Genomic DNA, 22,797 nt, shown 5'->3' on the forward strand with positions numbered 1-22,797 from the left:
GGCTAAATTAATTTCCTTGAAAATCTCTTTCCCCTAGGCACAGGTTCACATAGGTTTGCTTTGGAAGATTTGGCTGTAAAATTGCGTACACTTACCTTGGGCTTCTTATTGTCAGCTTAATTAACGGTTGAGCAGTACAGGCTGCCGTGCTCCTCTGGAGCTGTCCTGCCTCTCCTGCGCATCTTGAAGTCAGGAGGCAACACACAGAGTTTTACAAGCAAGTGTTTCAGAGCGCCCCAGATTAAACGAAAAAGCTTTGATTTTCAGCAGTGCTTCTCCCTTTGGCTTCCAGTACAGACCTGGGTGCTGAGTGTTTTGGAGGCAATTAGATCCTCAGTGATCTGCAAAAGCCATACGTGCCTTTAAGTAAAAAATACGTATATTGGGAAGCAGCAGAGAGGCAGTTGGACAGAGACTGGTCTTTGGAATATCGCTCAGAAACATCAGGCATACGTTAAGGGACAACTCTAAATTTCACAACATAAGGAAAGTTGTCTAATTCAGATGAATTTATAGATGCCTGAAATTTGGTTTCTTCACCAATCCAAATTTTCAGCTGTTTGTTGCCAGTTTTTGTCAAACTATGACACGGATAACACAAGCTCAGAGAGACATCCCTTGTGGTTAAATCAGCCTTACAAAGCTTTCGTGCCCAAACAGGATAATTTTCAGCTGTTAATTATGTTGTCACTGCCACTGATGCTACTTACACCACTACTGCACCCTCTTAAGCCAATTCAGTGGCTTTTAGGGGAGGAAAACCAGGCAGCTCAAGCAATAGCCAAGCCTTGGGGTGTCAGAAACACGTCTCTTCTGTAGAGACAGGCAGAGGTGAGCCTGCAGTTACCAGAGGCGGGTAGTCCCACCGCCCCGGTGAGGTGCCTAGGCTGGGACATCCCTCTTGCCCCAGAGAAATTGGTGAAGACAAGCTCCTCCAGAAGGCAATTCAGGGTAGCAAAATGCCTGAAGCTGGGCTCTGTGGGTACTCCTCCTCTGCAGTCAAGTGTATCACACAGGTGTATTGCAAAGCCTTCCCTCCAAACCCTGTTTTAAGTCAGCAGAAGGAGAATAAAACCCTGATCTAAACATCATGCAACTCCCGGTATGATTCTCTCAAAATACTTGATAGCAGGTGCAGAAGTACAAGGGTATTGTTGGGCTGAAAGGAAAAAGCTCTTATTAAATTAGAGATGTCAATAAAAAGCAAGGAAATGCAGAAAATAAGGCAGGTCGGTTAACTGTTTGTGCAAATCTTTTCCTTCTTCTCACAGTTGGCCCTAATGTGTAATTCTTTTCTTCGTCATTCAGTGGAGCTGCTAAGTCACTTGTGTTTTGCACTAACCTCCATGTCTTCCACAGCTTGTGAAACCTTCTTCAAACCAGCAAAGTACCTCATGTTTCCTGACTTGTTCTGTCCTTTTCTGTTTGGCAAATAGTTTCTACCGCACAGTCCTCTTCCCATATACACTGATTTACAATTTTTTTTTTTTTAATGATTGTTGAAGAATAAGGTCTAGATCTGCTACACCTCAGAGAAATAAGGGCTACAGCTGATGCTTATATTTTTTAATAAGTATGGGATAAAAATCCCACCATCTCATGACTTTCTGATCAGGTTCTTGGAAGTGTACCTGTAATGACCTGAATATATGGTGGAGATAATCCCCCCAAGGCTGCAAAGGCAAACATAGGTAGTCTTCATTCCACTACAGCTAGATTTCAGCTACCTGCTTCTTTTAATTCCCCCAAACTCCCTTTTTGGGCAGGTGTTGGAGGATCAGAGTCCCCTTTTCTGATCCCCATGAGTTGTAGGTGGGGGTCTATCAGGGAAGGGATGGGTCTGCGGAGGATGAAGGTTGTGTGTAACCAGGGATGGGCAACTGAACGCAAATCTGGCAGCTCAGGACACCCGTGGGTCAGGAGGGCAAAAGGTTCTCTCCTTCTTTCTCTCTCTCTTCATTCTCATGAATGAAGAAATAAAAGGAATATCAAGTAGAAATAAAGTGACCTCTTCATTTGACATGGTGTGGTCACAGGCTATGCTGTAGCCTGCTCTGACATGCCCAGATCAGGAATAAAAAAAAAAAATCAGAAAATTCAGGGAGAACAAAGCGCAAAATAACTGAAATATTTGAAAGTCTGCCTTACAGTGAGAAATTCAGAGATGATCTCTTATTTAGTGCCTAAAGGGGAAGCTGGTCTTTAATCAAAGCTTCCAGAAGACAATCAAAGACAATCTTCAGTATAAAAGGCAGTGAAAAGGATCCTGTGACTGAAAGCTGAAACTGGAATATTTGTACTGAAAATCAGGCACAAATTTCTAACAGTGAGAAACAATAGAGAAAATGACCAACTGCAGCATGGCTTTTCTTTTACTTATATCTTAAGAAATTAAAGATTCCCCCCCCAAGGATACAACTGGTTGAAACATGTAGCAAGGTCCTGTGCTGTACACAGGCAACAGGGTGTTTTTTATCCCTAGGGCAGCCCAGGTGAAGAGAACAGTGACAACAGGGACCAAAGTCTGCCTGTAAATCTCCAGGCACCTTGCCAACAGGGAAAAACCAAACAAATCCATCAAATCCAAGGAAATCCCCGTTTATGAAAAGGTCTGAGAAGCTCTCAACTTCTCCACATCAGAACTGCTGCTGTTTATAGAGGAAACTTTTCTTCTCCATTTGCACATTATCAGGCTCTTGTCGGCCGGTCAGGAGAAAAATGCAAGACTAGGAAGAGGAGTTACGGGTGTTAAGTGCATTAAGAGGCACTGGTAATTCTCTGTTACACTTCAGAGGATTGGTGAGAGACCAGTAGTACCTTGTTCACAGCCAACAGCAGTATATTTTTAAAGTTAGCACTGGGGGCTGGCTAGCAGCCAGGTATAGTTATAACTTTACAAAAATTAAATAGTAACTGCCGTATTCCTGCACTGCAGTCTGAGAAAATCAAGGAGCGCAACTACTGCTCCCCCATCTGTACTTAAAAAAGCAGATCAACATTTCCAGCATACTAGAGCTGTCAAAAGGCTCAAGGATCACCAGCCAGAGATCTACGGCAGGTCCGCCTTGCCTCCATAAATCAAATGTCTTCGCAGTGAACATGTCAGTTATCATGGGTAGAAATTAAGTGACCTAGTTACTACTCCCTAGACTTTTGTTTAAGAGATACAGGCGGCTTCCTCAAAAGAGGATCCTCAATCAGACCAAATGGGCTGGTGGTACTTGTGAAATTAGCAGGAGGAAGACAATATGTAGCTACTAAATCCCCTCCTAGAGCAATATTGAAGAGCTTTTGGAAAATGGGCTCAGCAGAGTCTTCCTGCCCAAAATCAAGTCAGTGAGACAGGAAAAGGATATTCTTGAAAAGCTGAAGGATTTCCAAAATGGTTTATGAAAAAAGGACCCCACCTGATGGCTCATACAGTTCTAACCCAGTTAGACCAGTATAAAAATCAGGTTTCCCCTTTAGTGGGAGGTTTGGGGATGTAGCTCTAACTTTGACACTACTGGAATACAACTCCTTGGTGCTTAATGTCGGGCTAGCTGGAAAGCATTTTCCTATTAACTATCTCTGTTTTTTCCTTTCTCCCCTTACTACCTCACTGTGTCTGTCTTTCCTCCTTTCTGCACTAAAAGTGGCTGTTCCTCTGTCTCCAAGCTCCTCCTGCTCTTCTGCAGTAGACCAGCTCCTGTCTAACCATGAACATGCTCTGTAAGTCCTTTCTTTTATTACTGCAGCTCTGTGCGTGTGTCTGTTCAGTATCTATTGTAACGCAATTTAAAGCCTCATTTAATGTATAGCTTAAGATTTGTGGGTTAGAGGCAGAAACCCCAGCTGAATGGGGATGTTTCACCACAGTTGGTGACGGTTGTTCTCACTCAAAGGACTGTGTTAGAGTAGTGCAGGGTCTCAGCAGTAGGTACCACACAAAGGAGTAAAATAAGATACAGCAGACTGTAGCAAGATGGGATTATTTTCACATTAGAGCTGCAGAACACCATGTATCACAGACTCTGCTCAGGACAGAAGAGCTCTCTGTGGCCCTTGGCTGGAACAAGCCTGACCCATGAGTAAAGCATACAGGACTTTTAATAGAGTTTAGATACAGCCATGAGAGGTTCTCATAGGAATGTGGAAAACTCCAGTACCTGTCTTCACTCAGTTAAACCTTCTGACTGCTCTGAGGCTTCCTCTTCCCTCATATGGCATGTAGGGTTCCAGCTGGGTTCCTGCCACAGTGGGACAAGCGTCACGAGAATGCTCCAGAAGCCAGGCACTTCCAGACACGCAGCTCCAATTAGCTCAACATTAAAAATAGAAAGGGAATAACTGTGAAATTGGCTTCCTGCTCAAGATGTTTCTGGAAAGAGGGTAGAGAAAAGGAGCAGAGCTCATTTCAGGACCAAGAAAATCCTGGTGGTCACAATGACAATCTCCCTACCTTGAAACTGAGATGGCAAGTCACAAGAACTGATACTTGACCAGCCTTTGGCATCTTCCATCAGGAGACACACAGAATGCATCCGGTCCTTCAGCATCACACACCCACAACTGCTCCAGCATCTCCATGTTACACATCCCTCCACCTGCTCGCCAGACCATGCCCTCTGCATCCAGCCGGTGAAGCCACAGACCCTGGGGAGACTGCACCTCCCAGCACCCATAAAATCTCCAGTTATGCCAACAGATCTATGGCAGGCAGGGGGTTTCGCTCCTTTTTCCTTTCAATGCTTTTCTTTATTAGGACACTCAGATTTTCAAGAGAGGCAGCAGATTTCAACAGTTGCCTTAAGACAGCAGAGTTCAAAGTGGAGAATACAGTTTCTGTTTCTGCCATCTGTAACTTTCTGTAGCCAGGTTCCCTGGATAGGATGCAGCATACGCAGAGTCAGAGCTGTGATCAGTCTGCTCCCTGTATCGGCACTCAACCAGTTTTTGAACTGCAGCGCTGCAGAACTCCCAACCACTGATGGAGAACTGGCACCATCGCTCCAAAGGCTGTAAGAAATAAAGGACATTCCTCAGCAACAAGGGGTTGCCAGAATACCTTTTTGAAAGCAGCCAGTGCAAGCTGCAGAAGCTGCTAACTTAAAGTAGACTAACACAAAGTAGGGACCTCAGGCACAGAGGGAGCATCCCTGGCTAAACAGGAAGGGAATGCTGAGCACTTCTCTGAGAGCACGTTACTAGAAGAGAAGAAAAACATCAGTAAATTCCTGCATCCCCCAGTTCCTGGCCATCACTGAAACTTAAAGGATTAGGAAGACACTCCAGTGTGTTTCAGAGCCATTGGGACTATGCCCTGGATACACTTGCAGGTACAAAAGCACCCATGAAGCAGAGCTCCTCAAAGGAGAGATCTTGCCTTTTGCAGTATCTAGGGCAGGGAGATGGTCTCCCAGCAATGACTGCCAGCATCACCCAGCACCATTTCATCCCCAGCGGACTCAGTTCCTGCCCTTCAGAGGCCACAACAAGCAGCTCTGGTTATCAGCAATGTTCAGGTCCTTCCCCAGCCCTGCAGCCACCACAGCTATTTACAGCTAGACAGGCAGAGAGGAGAGGGAGCACCGTGTCTCACTTGGGAGAGAGGAAAGACAGAGGGAAGCACTTGGAAGAACCCGGGTACACATACCATAACTCCCAACCCACAAAGATTTCCTCAGCTGAAATAACTGTCAGTGAGAACAGGATTAGCACAGGTATCACTCCCTCTCACAGCTATCTTCTGTAATGTCCTTCCCTCACCTTTTCAATGCTCTCCAGGATAACCAAGCACTAACAGAGCTCCTTTAATCACCACACCCACTCCAGCACCCAGAAGTGCTGCTCTCCCACCCTTGCTCTTTTATTTCCTCCTCCTCACCCAGGCACTTGGTGCTAATGAGGCTGTTAGGCTTCCACTGCCCATCTCCCAGCTGCAGGGACAGCTTCTCTGGTAACCCTCTCCTGGCCAGACTCCCTACACGAGCACCCTGCAGCCACATCTCAGCTATGAAAAAGACACTATTCTACAGCATTGAAGGACACTGTAAACAGGCAGCATCTCAGTTCCGGCAGAGCTCCATTGCCTACAAGCTTTCTCACTGAGGATTATAATTCTGCAATTTATTCCTTTACCTAACCACTGCCTAGGACCAGCTGGCTGTCTTCTTCAACTCATTTTTGCACGTCTGCTAATAAGCATGCACAGAGTGCAAATGCAGTCTCGGGCCGTCAGACCCTTCACCATGTCCTGTCACCCTCTGGACGGCCCCTGGGCTCCTTCATGGGTGGGGCAGGAGCTGTGCTGGCCCACAGGGCAACAAGAGCAAGGTGGGGTGAAGGAAGAGCCTCATTCTGCTGGTTGGACTCCTTTGAGATGTTTTTTTTGGATGAGGTGCAGAGGGCAGGTCGTCCTGGTTCTTCTCAGTTGCTGATGGCGTACTTGATATTGCCATATTTAAGCAGTCATTGGCTTAGGATGGCACTCGCCTCATCTTCCTTTTCCTAAGCAGTGGCATTAGCCACAGAAGTTAAAAAGTCATCCTGCACTGCATGCGCATTTAAATGCTTGTGCAGAATGGGAAAACTCCAACAGAATACAGGAGCAGGAACCAGTACTCAAAAGCAGTTACTAGGCTGGAGGTGGTGGGTCACTGTAGCATGGGGGAGGAACGAGTTTGACTCTCTGTGGGAAAAAAGGGACCTGAAGGGTGAACTCCAAATCCCTTTCTGCTCACTGGGCTGCTGTCACCAATGCCAGCCTGTCTGAGCCGACGGGATGGGGCTGGAAAGCTGAGACTCACTCGGACCAAGGTTGGGAGGCTCCTGCAGTTTTTGCATGAGGCAGGTTCATAGCTCTTCTGGGTTCTTCGCATTTAGGGATCTAAGAGACTTTACTGGGTGCACATAATTAGATGGGGTTGAGCACAGAGTTCAAAGGTCTAAATTTCAGACGTAGATGTCTAACATGTCTGCTATTCCCTCAGTTCTTCGTGTCAGGTGTTTGTGAAATGTCCTCATGGGAGTTTTTGTGTCTGCTTTCCTCCCTCTGGCAATTTCTCCACTGTCATTTCCCATCATATGGTCACACGCTATTATCCCTACACAAATGTCACTTGGCATGTCCATCATTTAATTGTAATACATCTTGGTTGCAGTTCTTCCAAAAAGCTCAACTGAAGAGAGCAAGCAAAAAGTGATCTACAGTCTCCAGCTCTGTGTGCTGCTATCTCTGCTTTATGGTGAAATAATTAACTCTGCCTGGAACAATCCAAGCTGAGGTGCTGCCAAATCCTGTGACCCACTAACACTTGAACATAACACCTCTCCACTTGCTCTGCTAGTCACAGAGAAGAAAATCTTGATTTTCCGTAGTGTAGTTAATTGTATCTATGCTAAATAGTTACAAAACCTTACCAAGCTGGTCTGGTAGGATTTTACACTTTCCTCGTCAAAGTGAAAAATACCTCCCTAGAGGTCAGGACAACAGCGAACGTCGCTCAGTTTCGGAAAGCAACAAGGAGCAAGGACAAAAAAAGCAAAATGCTGCTGGCACAAGCCAGTTCATGCTGGTGTAAATCAGCACAGTCCATTGCCTCTTACACTGCTCTACCTCACTAGCAGCAATCGGGGATCTGACCCCATGGCTTGGCAGGCTCCTTCACAGGATGGACTCCTATCCTGGTTGTAAGATGTGCAGTGCTGTATTTCACAATTTGACATTGATAAGGCCAGTCCTTATTTATCACAGTCTTCAAAGTCACCACTACTTTGATTAGGGTCTGCAAAAAATCCATGCAGGCTGCCAAGGCAATCTCTGAACCGCATGATTCATTCGGAAGAGAATTTAGCTGTTCCAAAACATGGAATTGTGATGAAATGAGAAGCCCTGGCAGGCTGCAATGAGAGAGTTAGCTAAGAACATACTTTGGTTGGGGCTGCCTCCCCATTTAATATGGATTGCTCTGTTTCTTTTGTTAAGGAGGTGGGAGACTCTGCCTTGGTGTCACTGGTGAAAGATAATGAGAGGTTCACTTTGTGACTCAGAGCACAGATCTGGAGCATTGGGGCAGAATGAACCTGCACTACAATATGTTGGTACAAGTAATTGCTGTTAAAAAAAACTTGGTAGCTCCTTTGGCCAGGAAGCTATACTTTATGGGGTCCCCAGATGAAACTCCACAGGGATGGTCAAAGGCAGAAGTTTTCCAACAGATCCATTAAGCCATTGCTGAACTTCCACAATTACCTACAGAGCCAGAGCACCACAAACACACTCCTACATTCCTGGTCCCTTCAACAATTCTTTACGAAGTTTTGACAGCATACATTTCCTGAAATACTAAAGAAAGCAGATCCATAGCCCCCAAAAAATTACAGTCAAAAAAGAGGATTGACTGTGCTTCTGAACAATGATTTTATAAAACAATACAGCACCTTGCTTAAATACATTCTTTCCATGGGCCAAGTAAATTCAAAGTATTGCCAAGTCTTTAAAATCAAATTGCCACTTAGAAAATCCATGCTCAAACCTATGCAGATGTATTCTCTAAGATAGTGTTGTCCTCTAGAACCCTTTATATTATAATGTGAATAGAAAATTAAGTTGTTTATATTTCTATAAGATAAATGGAGTCCCTAAATGCTATTTTAGCCCTTGCATTAAACTTGCTCTAAAAACCTGAGTTACTCGTGATGCCACCCTGAATTGTTAAACTGAAGGTAAAAAATGTACGTGGTAGGGATGCTCTATGTAGGCGAGCGTGAGGAGCTTAGGGAGGGTAAGCAGCTCCTGCTAATGAAACGCATGAGAGGCAGCGCGGTCCTCCAGTCAATCCCCAAGGCTGACGTAGGTCGTGGCTGAGAGCTGTGCTGGAGCTGTCGTGCCCATCCCAGCTGGTCTGAAAGCCAAAGTCGATACCCAGAGGCTGTCCCAGCCGGCGAGCGCCTTTCCTTTCCTTCTCACGGCCATGGCACAGGCAGCTCTGCCAGAGCGAGGCAGTAGTCTTCTGGCCAACCGTGTGAGCCACTGTCAGCCCCACAGGGTATATCAGCTCTGGGCCTATTTAGCGTGGGCTAGAGACAGAACTGGGATGATAAAACTGCTTCTTGTTCTTCTGCTTCTCTTTTTGTCCTTGTTTATGTCCCCCGGTTGATTTTGTCACAGTTGTTATTGATGAGATACTCAGTGAGGCTGAAGAAAAGTTATGTGAGATCCTGCTGAGGTCTTTTTGAGGCTTAAAAGCACTGAAAGGAAAGCTGTCAGTGCCTGTCATAGAAACACAGCTGATTCAAATGCTTCAGACATCGGAAAAAGTATTTTCAGCTTGTAACACAAACCTTTTCCCACAATCATCCTTGGAGAGCGCAGGTAGGACGCCACTGCCAAGGAGAAGGAAAAGCTCCTTTTTGTCTTTCTTCTTACTTTAACAATGCATTAGTGTGATAAGGATAAGCTCTGGTGGGAGTTATTGCTGTAGTCATACAACAGTTGTCTTAGAAAGATGTTTCAGCAACACAAATGAGGGGCTGCACAATTTTCCAAAGCATAAATCGTTCAGTTTTGAAGACTGCTCTCAAAAAGCAACTGGCAATACCCAGCCTAGAACTGGCTTCCATCTGGAAAGGGCAATAACAATGATCAGTGCTTCATTGCAGGCAGCACACTGGGATTAATTGGAAAGTGGATATCTGGCGATTTGCTCGGGTGCAGTGTGTGCATCGTGCCCTGCGAATGCCACGTGCTTGCTCTCCGGGAGAGATTAACGTCCAATGTTGTGCAGCATTTACTAACTAGTCTGGGAGGGGAGTGCAGTACGCTTCCACTGCAACATCTTGACTTCAATCAGAAGCGAAGGAAAGAAAATGTGCCAGTTTATGGGAGGAATCAGGAAAGAGAGGAGGGCTTTTTCCTGTTAAACTGCATAGTAACGGAGGAAGCTGGCAAGTGTGTGTGCGTGTGCACGTGTGCTTGTGTCACTGTATTCCACTTGCACCACTGCAACAGCCTCCTTAGTGTTTGCAGGGAATAGTGTGCAGGGAGACGGTGCTTCCCCCGACTGCCAACTGCAGCAACAGCAGCAGAAGACTGTGCAGCCAGCACCTTCTTGTCTTTTCCTCCAGACAACCACAACGGGAACTGCTTTTTTTTAAGATGGCAGGGATTTCTCCACCGAAATTGCGCCTCCATTCTCACTTATTCCAACTAACGACCCGGGAGTTGTGCTGTTTTAGCAGGACACCTGAGCACGTAGAAGAGCAGGGCACGGGACGGGTCCTGCTGCAGAGCCGTGTCCGGGGGATGAGAGCCGCTGCACCATGGTGCAGATGGCAGCGCCATTTTCAGAGCTATAAACAGTATCATTGTCATAGCTCTTTGAATGGTACTGCCATATGTACCGGAAAACCAGCATTTATGCTTGTAAGGGCTTTGGGCCAGCTGGATTTTCTCCCCATTTGGATGAAGCTGATTCCTGAAGTATGAATGAAAGCTGCATGCTGCTTTGGAGTAATTCCCCCTCAGTACTTAATTTTGAGTCTCCAAGGATCACCACATTCTCACCAGCCTCCTAACCTGCAAAACCCAAGTGTCCGGCACGTGGAGAGATTGCTGATGCATCTAAACCTCCCTGCTTGGTTCAAGAAGCAGCAGAAAGTTCATGGAAGCTTTGATAGCAAACCAGTCAGGCTCTGCATGTTTTTCTTTGGCAAGTATTGTACTTTGATGGTCAAGTGCATTTGACTGAGTGCATGTGTCTGCGTGAGTGGGTGGGTGAGCGGAGAGAAAGCGCTCATCTTAATCAGTCTTCAGGAGTTGCATACCTCGCCTGGTTGCCAGTGCAGCTCACGTGCCCCCCTCCATTTGTATTGCTGAAGGAGTAACAGCCACGTGCAGCAAAATGAGAAAAGCATGATGGCAAAGGGTGCCACAAATCCAGTTGATGAGCAGAGCAGAGCCCAGCGGTGCAGCAGCGTCAGGGCCACACTGCCCTGGGAGCTCGGGTTCTACGTCTGCTCAGGGGGGTCCCCTGTCTTTGCTCAGCTTTGTCCTTGCTGCAAGCGCTTTGCTGTAATGTTCAATTTTTTGCTGACAAGGCTTCTTTTTGGCAAAGGAAAGGGGGAGGCCAGCAGCTCTGGGCTTTGCTGAGAAAAGAAACTAGTATGGCCCTGTAAAGATATGCAGGCAGGTGGTAGGGAAGGAAATGTCCTGTTTGCCGGGAAGCCATCGCAAACACTGAGATGCTCTTCCAGGAGCAGTGGTCCTGCGTTGTGCTGGTTCTGCTCTGGCAGGAGTTTTTGCTGGTGCACCAGATTGCCCTGGGCAGTCGGTCCCTTTTGAGAGGTGGCTCGGACCATAGACCATAGCTGGGGATGCAGAGAGGGGCCAGTTCACAGGGAGTAAATGTTTATGGAACGAGAGCGAAACTGTAAACTCTCCCGGGCTGTGGCCAAGCCTTTCAGCTGACAAATGCCAGATATCTCTGTTTAACATTTGTCTGATCCCTGCTTCAGAAGAGCCTACAGAGAACCGTGGAGAGCCACGGAACCAGGCAATGTGTTTCTGATTCTGTGTATATAATATCAGCACTAGATTACGATGACTAACGAGTCCAGGCATTTGTGACAAACGTGAAGTTTACTTGGCCACCCGTTTAGAGACATATTCTAAGAACTAATTAATTCTTTCAGTTTCTGGATTAAACTATTGTGTAAAACATCCCATCAAACAGAGAACATTACATGGTATGTTACTGTAATTAAATAAAGAGATAACTGGGCTCAAGAGATGCCCGCAACACTTAATTAAGATTAATTAAGCAACATGATTTACAGCTGGAGAAGATGAAACTCAGCAATTCAAAACTGGCTAGACAAAGTGGCTGTGACATGCTGAATTCATGAAGGCACATACCAGGAACATGTTGTTCAGTAACACTGCTATGGCAGCCTCACCAACCAAGTTTATTTCATGAGGTTGTGTTTAGCCCCTGGAACACACCCATTTTTTTGGCCAAACACAGGCTTGCCCGTTAAACAGCCAGGAGTTAAGACCTTGGCGGCTGGAGGCTTGGTAGCACAGATAAAGCACTGCCAAAATATACACAAGATTTCCCTTACAAGCCCTCTCTTAGACAGCAGCTAGATTAGTGTGTTCTTAATTTCTCTGATCTTTTACTCTGATAGCAACACAGTTTATCTGTGTAACAGAATTATCAGACTCCAGGCACACCAGCTGTATGAAATGGTTGGGAGAAATTAGCATTTCTTAGCCTATTCAGTATGAAAGGATGATTCCAGTAATTGCTGTCATCAGTTCTTACGTCAGGAGAGAAATCCTAAGTTGTCGGTCCCATAAAAAGAAAGCAAGAATCTTAGTTGTTCTGGGTCAAATAAAAAAAAAAGTAAAAGCAAGCTAGAGATTTTTTTTTAGAAGAACTGGGGAATCCCTGCCCAGAAATCCCCATTTGACCTATTACAGTCTCACACCTTTTCTGCCGCAGCTGTGATGTTCTCTTGCTATACATGTGCTCAGGGCACATCCATGTCCCAGGCAGAAATCTGCAGCTATTCTTGGAGCTCCCAATACATTTTTTTCCTCAGCTTCTGGTTCTGCAAACCTAATGCATATATAATAGATTATCTCAATAGATAGCCTCTCTCCATATCTTATTTCTCAGCCATGACAGCCGCATTTTTTTTAAATAGCTGTTTTGTTAAGCCATGCATCCTCCTGAATAGTCTGAGGTCTCAGTACCACAATGTCCTGGTTTTGTGTCGTCATGGCTTGTTCACAGCCAGTTTGGGAATTCCCACCAGAGTTAAGTGGCAGTATATTACCAAGTTTTGTAGCTGAACTGTTTTTCAGACTGTTGTTAATCACCGTGAAATCTTGCTTAGTGCTTCTCAATCACTCAAAAGCTGTAAAGCTCAGCAAGAAAAACACTCTTTGCACCAATATAGTCAGCTGAAATTACTTCGATGTTGGTAACTGAATTGTTTTTGGATCGTATATGAGGTGATGAGTCAATCTGGAGCCACCAGATCTGTGGTCCTGTTTGAAAGTAATTTCCTAACTGCATTAGAAACACAGGGACAGTACAATCGCCATCTCTGCTTGCTAAATAAGGCTTATTTTTCAGGTAACCCATCCTAGACTCCTCTGCTACACTATTAGAGAAAACACTGAGAGATTTGCCTGCAAGCTCAGTGTGGAAATCATTCTTTTAGTGTGAGCGGCGGGAGTAGAAACTCAGACCTCTCAGGGTCACATCTATCTTCGAAACAGGAATTTTTAACCAGGAGCTCAGTGTTGATATTCTCAATATCACAGGGGATGTTTGGAAACTTTTAATTTCATTGCTATGTATGGCTGAAATCACACTTCTCAAATGTGCTCATTAGCCAAGGGTGTGACAATGTCCTCCCCAGATAATACTGTTCTCAGATATTAGCTTTAAGGTAGCACCGTTCTGGATGGAAACCAGTGCCACAATTTATACACCCAAAGGTAAATATTTGGGTTTGGTCACTTACAAATAACAAGTGATGACTAGCACAAGCGAAGGGCTTAGACGCGCAGTGTGTGAAAACCATATGCTTTGGCCAAATCAGAGGTCTCTGCTCTAGAATAAATAATTTCACTTTTAAAAATATTTAGTACTGTCAGACCATTCTAAGAAGTGCAAGCAAAGGATTTAGGATGAGCATTGATAAAATAATAAAGAACAAATGTCTGCGAAGGCCAGTACACCTCTTATTATTTCTCTTGTAAGGGCTAATACACCTTCACATTTTTATAGAAACAGAGATGAGTTTATATAAAAAGAGGGCAAAACCTTGTATTTTATACATGTAGCAAGTATCATGCTCATCATGCAGGCGTGTGATCTTTTGCTAAATTATTGGGCAAAGTGCATCTTAGATTGCCTTAATGTAACACAAAGAATTGTAGGTACAAAACTGGGTTGATTTCGTAAGAGGATGGACCAGTGATTGCTGTAGTTGAGCCAAAACTTAAGTCAGTTACATTTGAAACTTGCTGGCTAAAATGCAATTTTCTGTTCCATTTGCTACATGTATCATTACTTTGCTTTTCCTCGAAAAGGGGAACAAACATAAATCTGAGCAACATTTATTTACCAAAGTAGAGGCTAAGGCAGAGATTTATAGACTCTGTCATCTCCTCTGAAGCGGAAAATACAGAGGCCCAGGAGCAACCAAGGAAGGGGATATCACAACCTTCAGAAGTTTGAACTTATTTGTTTGCTTCTGCACTTCAAATTTGAAGGCAATATATAAAGCAATGGATGGGTAGGGTCTGCCAGTTTTGTGAGCCCTGAAAGTTACTCATATCTGCAGAAGGAACTAAAAGAAATCAGAAAATAGCAGAAGTAGCCTAGTGTTAACAGCAGGTGTACGCAAATAAAGTATTTAAACACACAAGTACAAACATGAAGAGGCACAGACAGAGGGTGATATTCCACCAGCTTATGCCAAGGCTCAGAAAAGCTGCAGTACGGTGTGTTCAGTGATGCATCTGAATGACTGTACAGCATAGGACTGTGGTGCTCTGGACATCAGGTTCGTAGGTTGAAGGGCTGGGACCACCAGTGAGAGATTCACCAGTGAGAGGGGAAAGAAATTGCCTCTGTGGTTAGCCTGGCTTAGGAAAACCAGCTCTGCCTGAAGGAATCAACCTCCAAGGCAGCATGCACAGATACTCTCACTGCAGCGGCAAACAGCATAAAAAGGCACAATCTGATCTCTCAAAAAAAGTTCAAGTCCTTATCTGAATGTTCCCAGCATGCTTTCATAGCTGTGTTTGACTGCTGGAGCAGCATTCTGTCTTTAAACATCCTCCTTCAGTCCAGGAAGCCCTTGGGCAGCAACAGCCTCTGAGATGCTGCTAGTTACAAAGACGGGGCAGAGCTCAGCCAGGTAAGCAGATGTCTTCAGGGGAAACGCTCAAGGACATGGCCAAGGTCCCACCCTGTAAAGCAAACCTGACCAATACAACCTCGTTGGCTCAGGCTGAAGGTCCTACAACAGCATAAGCTGAGGAAAAACACAGATGGGGTATTGCTTACTTCATGTCTGTTTTCGGTTTTACATTTTAAACTTTCTTTGTTTAAATAAGATACTGATATTTCTTGTGCTGGATGGACTATAAAGAAATTCCTTAAGTAAGCTAATAGCAATTCTCATGTAGACAGAAGTTTCATTTGTGGATCAAAGGGAGATTTTGCACCTGAGGCTTGCTGGGACATCCAGTCTTCTTCCCAGGCACCCGTGCTTGGGTTCTTGTGCTTTCTGAACTACTTGTGCTGTGGAGAATGGTTGTACCTGTGCTAGGAAGTGATGAGACTTTGAAAAAGCTGATCTTGCAGAACAGAATTTGCCACAAGATTTGGTGACTTTGGGCTTATCTGTCCCATCTGAAGCAAATCAGTCTCCTGATTCTGAATCTGTATGATATTTAAAACGTACAATGACTATTGCCACAGCACAAATGACAAGTATATTTATGATCTGTCTTGACAGTTAGCATTAAGATTTAGGTACCGCATACTGTTGTGGTTGTTCTCTGTCATTTGCAGGTGTAACTGTGAGATGTCACTTGAATGCCAGTGAAAAGATATATTCCACAGACCCATTCCAACAAACTCCAGAGCTTCACATATGCTTAAAGGACTCAAACTTGGCTGAGTCAATCCAAAGACTCAATAAAATATTTTGGGGTTGTTTTCTGCCAGCATTTCACTTTACATCAAGTAGAATAAATAACTAGTTTCACCTGAAGCTTAATTTCCCCACCTTGTATTTCTGCAAGGAAACTTAATTGTGTCAGCAGGGGAAGGAATATGACTTTATCAGCGATTATTGTGTGCATTTATCCCAGCTGATTGCCAGATATTTTGATTGCACTAGTTACCTCCTCCTATGATCAAAATCAATACATTGATCAATACAGCTCTTAAGTGTCATGTTCCAATCCACAAGGCATTTATGTAATAGAGGATCTCCAAAGGGATTGCCTAGGGCTCTTTTTACTTTCTGAAACCCACCAGAGAATAAATATCTGCTTTGATTATGCTCCCTAGTTTCTTGGATTCCCCTCACCCTCCCAAAAACTAGAAACTGTTTGCAGCTATGCTTTTTCCTCTTCAGATTTTTGCCTTTCCAGACACTTGGAGAAATGTCCTTGGACACGGTGTATTCAAATGTTCAGACTCAGCTTGATATTTTTCTTTTGGACATCTTCAGAAGAGATGAGGTTCTGCTTGTTATGAGGCACAGATGAGAAAATTTTTTCCGTACTTTCTTCTTGCGCACAGAAGTTCAGAGGGTCCCTGAGCCTGGAGGGGAGCAGTAGCTGGCATCACTCGTACAAGATCCTCACTAGCAGATGCCCAGGAACTACTCCTGTTGAGATCGGAAAGGCTGAAGTCAGATAACAGGCTATCATCACAGGATGTTTGGGGATATAGCTAACAGAAAATGGGGATTTAGCAACCTCTGAATCATATTGAAACGAAGAAGCTGTCAAAGGCACCTCCTGTCCTCCCCAGCACACTCCTGAAGACAGTCTAACCTAGCTGTGAAATAGCTCTTGGCAGGGAAGGCAGATGAGCAAATGAAGCATCATCCTTCCTGAAGAGCAACAGGGGAATGAAAACACAGCCACCAAGCAATATGTACTTACTGGCTTATTTTGGTATTGGTTTTAGCCAAGCTAAAAATGAGGAGCAACTGTCTATGAAAGTGATGCAGGGAATTAATGTTTGCAAGTGGGGTGTATATAGGAGGACAGAGTAGAATGGGGAGCACAGAGGGTCTGCTGCTGCCCTTAGCGCACTGCAGGAAAACACGATGTGCATTTATCAAACCAAGGCTGTACGGAGGAGAACATGGAGATTTTACTCAAATTAAGCACCCACTTCCAATGTCACCATCTGTCGTATGACATTTAATCCTAATAAAATTCTTACAAAGTAAGACTAGTTATGAGCACAGCTCAAAAGTTTGCCATATTAATATTTTTCATAATATGATGTATAAAGTTTAACAAATTCATAGCCAGTGGGCTGTAAGGGAGAGGCAGTCTAAAGTCAAGAAAGTGCTAGTTAATGCGTATCATAGAAATATTAACTGAAAAACCTTGAGGAAGAAGGAAAGAGGAATGCCAACTCCCATTCAACAGAACATGGTGAAACATGGTGATTGCTATCTGAGCCGTCCTTCCCTGGGAGCAGGATGGATAGCTGAGAAAAGGCAGCAGCTACTGTAGCCAGAGAAACTTTACCGTAAGTTAGTAAGACTTACTACAACTTAACTTAAAAGAAAGTAGATACTAGTTGAGATGTTAAAGGCACCAACAAGGATCTTTATTACTAATTTTGTTCTTAATACTGTTTTTTGTTATTTAATTTTTGTGTCATTGTTCCATTACCAGAAAATACAGTTTTCGGATCTTACTATTAGGTGCCTTAAGATATGTACAGCTTCACAACACCACTTTCAGGGTATCCAGAAGTTACCAGGATACAAAACCACAGACATTGCATGGGCACATGTGTGAATTGGCCTTACCAAAGGCAGGAAAGGATGATATGTACCCTCGTGACCAGAAGACTTACCGGCAGGCTGTAGAGTAGGAGGGAACATGCATGAGCCCCAGATGCTGTGAGGGAGTTTGTGATAGTTTGCTATTCAGAAAGCAACTTAAACTAGTGACTGACATTAACAATGTGCATATGCTAGGCTTTTGTTATAAAACACATAATTCTTTATAGAAAGTCTTGTTTTGACACAAAAAAGTTCTGCTATTGCACACACAAAGTACACACATGAAATGATGAAGAATTTTTTGCCAGAAGATTTCAACAAACTGCAATTGTCATTTTTCACTGGATATTTCACTGCAGAAAAGCCACCCATTTCCCAGATAGCTGCAATTCTAACACTGTGGCACATGTTTGAAGCCTGACAAACAAAAGTTGGTCTTGGGGCTCATGGCTGCTGGTCTGCAATGCATTTGGAAATTGTGGTGTCTCCATTGCACAAGGAAACGGCTCCAAGTGTTTTTGCCACTATTTCATTCCACAGCTTTGACAAATGGCTTGTGTTTTTTTCCCAGCAGATGAAAGATCTAATTATGCCAGTTGCGAGATCTCCATTTATGAAAAAACATTCATTATCTTCCATTTGAATATTCTTAATTGATCCTACTTGTACTTCAGTAATTGAAACACCTTAGTTAAAAACCAGAAGCCTATTATGAGCTATTCCATCTGCGGGTAGTTATAAACCGCTCTTAACGTGATTCTGTGTATTTCTAACGTAAGCGAGCACTTCCAAGTGCTCTCATACTTATCAGATTTGGGCCTGTTATGAATGTTGCATTAATTATGGTGCAAAAATGAACTGTAGGCCAAAATCTGCAGGTAATTAGAGCGTATAATGTAGTGCCAAACTTAACATTAATGAGAGAGAAAAGGAAATACAGAGTTAATGTGAGAAAAAGGGGAAAGTGCCCATCTTCTGCAGCATGGCACTGAATGGCCTCACTCATTTGTCTACTTGTTTACCCTGGTGTTTGTAATTAGCAAATGGATTTAGAACATGGAAAACAAATAGCTCCTTCATTGATTTTAAAGTTACCTTAGTTTCTGTCCTTCGGTGCCCACATTTCTGTTTCTCTGTGGAAACATCAATTATTACAACATGAACAAGTTGCAAATCTGTGATGGAAGAAGTCAACGTCTCTGGACTGACTTCATCATCTTGGTTGCTGTGTGGATCCCATGTTTTTCATCACGATTCATTGTCACATTTATGTTCATAATATCCAAAGTCCAAGGCCTTTTGCTAAAGTTGAGCAGAACGTCCTGCAGTGGAAAATAGGGAAACTTATAAACATCATTCATGTCAAGCAGCTGAAAGACAGATGCATAGGGAGGCTGGGAAAAGAGAAAACTCCAAGCTGTGAGATAGGACAAGCATAATTAAGATGCACAGGAAGTAGTCTCTTGAGGGAACCACTGTAGAAACACCCTTTGGATGACCAAAATTAGGCTGGATCAAGTAATGGCAAGTGGTACAGCCCCGTATCAGCAAAGAGGTGGCATGGGGTAGCTGATAATCTCTGTCATATCTCTAATGCCTCCACTGGACTTGTTAGAATGAGGAAGAAGTACCTTTCAGCCCAGGTGCCTGGCGACCTTCCTGATGATGCCTTCTTCATCCCCTGGTTCACTCTGACATGACATCCAAGGCTGCTTCCCCAGACAGTGTCTCAGCAGCTCTAAACAAAAAGCAAAGCAGGCTTGTTTTTAAACTGTTGCACCATACGCTGATATTTTTCAATAATCAAGTTCAGCAATCAAGGTGAGGGGGGTCTTCAGCCCCTCCAGCGAGGTCAGGAGGGGCATTAGCTAGCATCATCTTTCTGTTTAAGATCCACAGCGCTGCTCAGCACCTGGAGCTGTGGGGGAGAGAGTTGGGGGTGCCAGTGCCCCAGCAGGTCTCCATGAATGGGGCGGAGGGAGCAGAGAGGTGGCATCCCGCGCACATCCCGAGTCGGGTGTTTTTCTGCATAGGGGTGCCTGTGATTCTCATCCTTATGCCCAGGAAGAGGTAAGATACAAACTGCTAATCTTTCTAGTGAGGGGAGAGTGAGATGCATTTGGGATGTGCTGGAGAAATGTGGCAGCTATTGTTCTGACAGGATGAAAACTAATAACAGTACAATGAGGCTGATTATTTTTGAAGTGAGTTTTGCTGTTTGAAAGCTGCCATGTTTGACAGCTCTGGAAGGCACAGGCACCTGCTTGAGCATGAAAGGGAAAATGCGATTGGGCCATGGGAGCACAGGGGCAACAGCAACGAGAGTTTATCAGCTCCCGGGAAAGAGACACTTCATTCTCAGTTGAGCATTGCTGCTTGGGTCAGGCTGGCAGCAGAGAACAACTCTGAGAACAGTGATGGTGTGTTTTGGATATTTGGTTTATTTAAGGTCCAGTTGAGCCCTGTTGGCTCCTGTCCGAAAAGCCACCGAGCCAGGAGCTGCTCAGTGATTCTGGCTCATGGAGGAGGTCTAGTAACCATCTCCCAAAGTATTAACTTTCTCAATGGTGACACTGCTTTATGCCGAAAAAATTAACCTGTTCAGCTGCTTGCTACTGAAGGTTTGGTTTCATAAGACAAGAACTAAGAAATGAGCAGGCAGGAAGATATACAAGCTATACAAACAGAGTCACAAATGTATATGCTCCAGGGATCGTGTCCTGTATTTCTTGCCTCTTCCAGGCCCCACTCAGAGATTGTTTGCTGCTCTTACTTAAAAAGTTACTAAAAATCCCAGGCATATCTTAGCAACATCCATGTTACAATTAACAACTGGCCAACGGTAACAAACATCAGATGGACGTTCAGAGGAGCCTCCGCTGGAGGCAATGGAAAATAAACCTGTTCAGCGTGGGTCAGGGCCAACAGGCATGGTGCCTGGCCAGTCTCAGCCTTGTCTGAAATTACGTCAGGTAAAACTGAGATGATGAAGTGTAAAACAGGACAGCAGTATTACACGGTCAGCAGAAGAGAGGACAAGTGCCGGTGGGTGCTGCTCTGTGCGAGGGAGCGTCCCGTCCGGACGCCAGCTCAGCACTACAAGCACAGCGCTGCAGAGCTGCAGGGTGACCTTTACAGCACGGGGAGGCTTCAGCCTTCTCGTAAGCATTGCTAAAAGAACCAGAGGAAAGGTGGAATCTAATTATTGTGACTGTGCAATGAGAAACAGGAGGTCCAAACCAAACTCAGTCATCTCCCTGTTTCAGTTTCACCAGCCTGAGAGCATCATTACGGTCAGCGACCCAGAGGCAGGATATTCCCAGCCTCTAAGGGTGCGAAGGATTTAGTGGACGAAAGAAGTTCTTCAGTAAATAGCACACCTTTCCTACAGCTGTAGGTTGTTTGGTCCTGGAAAGCATTTCTGACATTTTAAAATTGAAACAAACTATTTTTATGTGATTAATTGCTGCTGCTGGAGCACCGCAGCCCAGAACCAAACTATGATTTAGTCATACCAGACACTATTTGTATCTGAAATGACACAATGTTTGTTCCAAAGGGGCTAAAATCTAAAGACAAGGCATACAAAGGAAGTATTATTGCCTCTATTTTATCCACAATGAAAGAAGGCTCAGAGAAATGGCATGGTTTGCCCACAATCAACAGGAATTGTTGGAAAAGCCACCTCTGAAGTCTTCAGGTGTCCTGAGTCCCTGGTCATCTTCTGTCAACAATTTCTTAAAATAGCTCACTGAAGAACTTAGCTGATCTTTGTTTTATTAGCACGTGTTTAGCATTTATCTATTTGCTTAGCATTAAAGTATCTGTAGTCATGTTCCTGTTTTTAACTTTTAATGTCTATCAAGAATGTAATTATCACCTTAAGAGGTTATTATTCAATACAACAATGACACTTCATAGCATCATGCAAAAGGTTTTATCCAGTAGCCAGAGATAATGACATACGAAAATGTGTTCCTTCAGCCGTATTTTTTATTGATTTCAACTCCTTGCTTCTTTGCTGATCTATGTAAAATGCCTTGGCTGACTCAGGCCAGGTTCCCAATTAGTCCTCCATTAATCAATCTCAGTCCAATCTATTTCCTGTGGCAAGTGACGGGTTGTGTTCAGCACTCTACCAGACACACCAACATGATTTTTCTCCATTCATGGAACAAGAGTCTTCTGAGCAAAGGAGCAGTGTGCTGGGATTAGCTCCTGTAGCTTAAATAGGTTCTATAATTTGTCTTAGACCTAATTCATTAATAAAGCCTGGCAATAAAAAGAATAAAAAAAGAAATGTAATGAGCACTTGCAGTTCCACGGAAACAAACTGATTGGGTCAAATTCAGCAAATGTTTTCAGCAGGAGAAAATAAAAAGGAAACAAGATGCTGAAGTGTTTTGACATTTCATTTCAAAATCATATTTCAGTTTATTATTTGCCTGCACTTTTAAAAGGAGTTAAACATCCTCCTTAAAAAAGATATGCTTCTACTGTAAACACAAAAATAAATGAACTGGAAGGGATTTTGGTCTTGTTTTGCCAGAAAAAAATACGAAACATTTCTACTGTACATCAACCTAAAGCAGTAGTGGCTGTGTGTCGGTGCGGTCACATATCCACTGGGCATTATCTGCACACCTCCGCTTCTGGAGACGAGGGCATCTCTCGCATAGCTACAGTGACTTTCCTGGCACTGTACGGGAATGCCTCGGCCCACGTCTGACTGAGACGGTCTGGGGACATGTCCTGGAGCGGCAGGTCGTTAGAGGAAGTGGCAGCCAGAGCTGGCTTGTAAGAGTGAGAGAACAGGCGGGCTTCAGCTGAGGAAAACATCCTTCAGGAATGATGGAACAAAGGGAAAAGAAAGGAGAGAAACAAACATATTGATAGATGCTTTCTTTGTTTTCTGTGACTTGTCAGATACAAAGAAAGTAATGTTCTTCTCACTCAAGGGCTTTGCTTACTTGGAGAACTGTCTGCTAATTTTATATCTGAGGAGGCATGTTGAAGTCTTACAAAATGTACTGAAGGCTGGATTATGTGGGCTGGAGACAGCTGTTTTTAAAACCTCTAACTGAAATTTAGTAAAGAATGATGAGTGCTTAATTCCAGCTCACAAGGTCTGAACAGCGTTATTTGATTTAAAGATAATTAAGATATTCAGCATAACTGCTCAAGAGTGGAAAAAAATAAACACTTGTTATGAGATAGAGACAAATTTGTGTTTACATTTAACTACAA

The 22,797-nt window shown here is 44.0% G+C and overlaps 1 protein-coding gene across 1 annotated transcript in view; it reads left to right on the forward strand.

Moving 5' to 3' along the window:
* The window catches only part of HTR4 (5-hydroxytryptamine receptor 4), a 79,209-nt gene that overhangs the window by 46,339 nt on the left and 10,073 nt on the right, over positions 1 to 22,797 (forward strand). The window lies entirely within an intron of this gene.

Source organism: Gavia stellata, chromosome 16, assembly GCF_030936135.1.
Source record: "Gavia stellata isolate bGavSte3 chromosome 16, bGavSte3.hap2, whole genome shotgun sequence".
Taxonomy (NCBI): Eukaryota; Metazoa; Chordata; class Aves; order Gaviiformes; family Gaviidae; genus Gavia; species Gavia stellata.